General features: G+C 30.0%; 1 long non-coding RNA gene across 2 annotated transcripts; it reads left to right on the top strand.

The window, feature by feature from the left end:
* Positions 1–565: 565 nt before the first annotated feature.
* On the top strand, positions 566–2730 carry LOC111412256. 2 transcript variants are annotated; one of them, XR_002706001.1, is made up of 2 exons: positions 566–839; positions 1048–2730. It is a non-coding gene; the product is annotated as an uncharacterized LOC111412256 (long non-coding RNA). The 2 variants fall into 2 exon arrangements; XR_002706002.1 differs by having other exon boundaries at positions 566–796.
* The last annotated feature ends 2077 nt before the right edge of the window (positions 2731–4807 follow it).

The raw sequence follows: 4807 nt of genomic DNA on the forward strand, positions 1-4807 counted from the left end.
GTTGTAACTAAAGGAAAATCGACATTCGACGACTATTTTTTTAGTAGTCACCGATAGTGATATTCAACAACGGATTATTTTTAGTTGTTGTTGAAAGTTTATGATGTCAAAATAGTTTTCGACATTCAATTAGTAGTACTATATAATCGTTAAAGGTGTAACGTTAAGTTTAAGTTCTCATGTTTAAATATTCTGTCATATTAAAATAAAATTTTACTCCTATTTGGTAATGAGAACTTATGTCGACGATTTCTTGATCATAAATCTAAATAATAAAATTATATAAAATATTAACAAGTATTTTATAAAAATACAAAATTATTTAAAATAATTAATAAGACATTAATAGATTTGATTTAAAGAACACAAAATCAAATTATTTCATTTTCCCGCCCAATTTCTCCAAATTTTTACATTCTTTTTATTTCAAACTCTAGGGTTTGTTTGGAAGCAATTTTTCCTTGATTTTAATAAAAAATTTGGCCGTTTGGAGCCGTAATTATTGACTCCAAAATCAAAGTGCATGAACGCGATTTTACAATGATACCCCTCCATACAAAGCCCCACTCCCATTCTCACCATAGTACAAAGGGTATATTGATAATATTTTCAATAACCCTTAATCAAAGGAATTCAAAGAAATACAACATGGGCCCACAAACGGTCCAAAAATTCATTTCCATATCTCCAAAAATTTCTCCCAAACATGGGCCTAGTCTTCACTTTCCCTCAATTTCATTTTTTGCACATCCAACATATCAATGATCCCTCTCATCTTCATCCTCTATAATCAATGGTGATAAAGAATGACTGTGACTTTTTCTTTTATGGCTGTAGGAGTTAAGTTATTTTGACAATATTATTTCATTTTTCTTTTCTTTCCTTTTGGTTACTTTTTCTTCTTTATTTTTTGATTTCTTTTTCTTTTCATCCTCATTATTATTTTATTTGAATATAATGATTAGCCTTTTGTACTTCCTCTATTGTTAGTAAAAATATTCTAATTTGATTTTGTGATTTAATGTTGCTTTGTGATATGCCCACCAGATGCTTGTTGAAATTTCCAACCGGCAGAAGCCTTTTTTGCTTGACAAGTGAGAAAGATGGTTTAAGAATTTATTGCACTTAGGGAGTTTAAGGATTTCATTACTTGATGTCTTTAGAAAGACCCTGCAAAGAGGTAGACCACTAGGCCACTATTGTTCCATCATTATATCTTTCAATATGGTTCTCTGATTCAGGTGCATCAGTCTAATCTATTCTTCCTTTACCTCGTCATCTTTCATCTTCTTGATTGTTGCTTTTAGATAATTTTTTCACTTATTAATTTTGTGGGTTGGATTCTGGTTTGCAATTGTGGGTCTAAACTGATTATAGAATCTGAATATTACAAAAATTTTGATTAAGTGATGTATTTGAGATTGGTGCCAGTACCTAAATACATGTTCCAACAAAGTAGGATTTGCTTCATGTTAAGGGCAAGGCAGGGATAGATATACAAGTTATTGCTTTTATTATCAAGTACCAATGAACCAAGATTTACATTCCTTGACACCCCTAACACAAGCAATTTCTAAGAATATTTTTGTTGCATTCTTTTTATGCTGCATTTTGAAGCTTTCATAGGCATTTTTTTCAATGGTTATCAGAATTACAACTTCAAGAGAAACATTTACATTATGTTCGGTGATTCAAGTTGAAAAAGGAGTTGGATTGTTGATTGTCTTTAGCAATCTCATCATTCATCTTCATACTCTTTGGCTCTGGGTTCTCAGTCTCTCACTGTTAAACTTTTTGATTGAACAAGTTTTATCTTAACTACTCATTTTCCCATTTTTGTTTACCTGTGGAGGATTTTTAAATCTTAATTCTGTTTGTTGTGAAAAGAGAAACATTCTTTGATTGATTTTCTCGATTGTACCAAGGCTAATTTAATACATTAATTTGTCTCTATTTTGCCAAGAATGAAATATCTTAAAACTTATCCATATTCATGAATCTTGGACCAATATGATAAATATCTATCTCTATTGACTGAGGGAAACTTCTCCTGATTGATGATCAATCGATATGAATTCTTTTGATTGTAGAAATGCTATGTGAGGTCAAGTAATCTCATAGAACTTTCTTACTGTACAGTATTTTATCACTTTGATTTGATTTTTTTGTGTGTTTTTATCTTCACATTATTTCACTGATGAATAAAAAAAGGCAAAATGTACAGAATCAAAAGCGAAAAGGGAAATGAAAGCAAAAAATACTAATACACCAAAACGTCCTCTGGCTTCCTCCTTCCTTTTCATGTGCAATTTCTTTTCCTTTCATTTTCTATATTGCACAAGCTTGAGTAATTTATTTGATGTTATGTTCGATGTTAATCATTACAGGGATGATTTTAGGAAAGAGTACAAGGAGAGTAATTTTGATTGCAAAAGTGTAAAAGATGTGAAATTCTTAAAGGTTTTCTACTATGCATTTCAATTCTAGGTTTCTATCATGACATGTTTGGTTTCTGGAATATTAGGTAGCCAAGGACGGTGTTGAGAAATGGTAATCCATGACTATTGAAGTGAGTTTTTTTGCTTCAATGATCACTAGGAAAAACAATTCTATCAAGATAGAGCCGTAGAACTGAAAGCAAAATATGTAAAGGCCATGAAGGCAACTCTACATTTATTTGTTTTATGTTGAGAACACCAGTGACTGAATTGAGTGTAATGTTATTTATAATTGCTTTGTTTTACTTTCAAAATTGTTTATGGTTGTGGGTAAGATTTGCTTGTAGTATGATGTGAATATGTGGAAGTTATGGAATCATGAGTATTGTTGTTAATAATCAAATTTCTCATCATTTTAATATTTTGATTGTTAATATAGCCCTTGTTTGAGCTCTATTATTTTCATCAAAATATATTTTTCAACAGTGATTTGATTTCATTTCAATTACACATTCTTTATTAAAATAATATTATACACAAACTCAAAACATTTCTTTATTTTTTAAACACACATTTACCATCAATACACTATTCAAAAATGTATTTCTTGGTGAGAATGGAGCTCAAATAAGGGCACAATTTTTTTACAACCATTTCTTTTATTGTTGGAAAGAAAGGCAACTAAATTTTAGTTCTTTCAATCAACTTTTATTGATAAAAATAATAAAACGACAAATCAAATAGTTGTTGAAATAAATTAATTGGTTGTTAATATTAATTTTTAGCGACTATTTTTTTTGTTGTTGAAATGAAGGTAACTAAAATTTGGTTACTTTCATTGTATTTTAACAACAAACATAGTTGATACAACAACTAAACCAGTAGTTGTTGATAAAAGAATCAGTTGTCAATATAATTTTTTTACGACCAGTTATTTAGTTGTTGAGATAATACATTCAACGACCAAATATCTTTTTAGTCGTTGAATACAATCATCAACACCTCTTTTCTGACCAACGAACAACCAACTGATTTTGGTCGTTAAATGTGATCAACAATCGAAAATGTATATTCTACGATCATTTCTATGACTGTTGAAGGAGATATTTCTTGTAGTGATTATACAAAAGTTGACACCGTACACTTGCGATATAATTATGTTATATAAAATGTATAACAAGTTTTTGGTACCATTGTCGGGGATTTTTCAATTTGATTTTTACTAATACTATTACTAATTATCTTTTGTTTTAATTTATATTTCTTTATTATTAAATAGTTTGCTTGTAGTCGTTTTTTGTTTGAGGTTTATGCGAAGGTCGAGGAACATTGGACTATTACCTGTTGATCTTGAAATCGAAATAACCTTCCGATTTTTAAGGGGTATCGCATTGGATAGGTAAGAATTTGGCTTTTGCATTATAACTTTGTAGTAGTTCATGAATTTGATATCATGTTTTAACTCATGAGCCATGGAGACAAGCTATCTAACTAAACTTGGTTTGAGTGAGTTCGTTTGTTAGTTTTGTTTGCATTTTTTCGTTAGTTTTTTTCATTTTCTTATGTGTTTGCTCGAGGACTAACAAGATTAAGTACAACACAAGATAAGGTATAAAGCTAGTGGTCTTTCTAGCAACATATTCAAAGATGATTCAATGTCATAGATATGGAATGAAATTTCAAGCACTGCAGACCCTATTTTCAACTTAATCAGGGAGCGCAGTTGATTTCTGCTCCTTTGTGGTGGTCTCTCTTTGTAGATAGTATCATTATTAAAGGTCAAGATTAGCATTAGAACGAGAAACGGAACTCATTGGGCATGCTAAGAAGCCCATAGGTTATACACTAGCCATATTTCGATGAGTGTATTGCACTCATGCTTTTGAGAACATTTAATCTTGATATTTAGTATATTTCTACAAGGTTTTGGAATATTTTGATTTCTGTTTTTTTGTTGTTTTATAGGTTAGGTGAATTGGTGTGAATAATGCAATTTGGAGAAAGAGTGATGTTGGCATGAATCAAGGAAAAGTTGATTTGATAAGGTGAAACTTGATAATTGAAAGTTAAATTAAAAGAAAGAAGTAAATAACGACAAAATGGTGAAATCCAAAGTTCGAGGAGATTTGGACCACCAAACAATAATTATTATTGCTAGGAGTCAATTGAATGTAATAAGAGGTCAAAAACTAGTGAAATATGATCAAAATATTTTTACAAGTCAATTTTCAACCACACAATTATTTTTCAGATTTTTAGTCGGATATTGAGATCCAGTTTTGACATAGTAAAATTCGAATTAGATAAGCTATTTGAAGTAAAGTTATAACCCTTTGAATTGTCTTTTCAATGTATTTTAAATTGTCTCA

Source organism: Olea europaea, chromosome 16 (genome assembly GCF_002742605.1).
Source record: "Olea europaea var. sylvestris chromosome 16, O_europaea_v1, whole genome shotgun sequence".
Lineage (NCBI taxonomy): Eukaryota > Viridiplantae > Streptophyta > Magnoliopsida > Lamiales > Oleaceae > Olea > Olea europaea.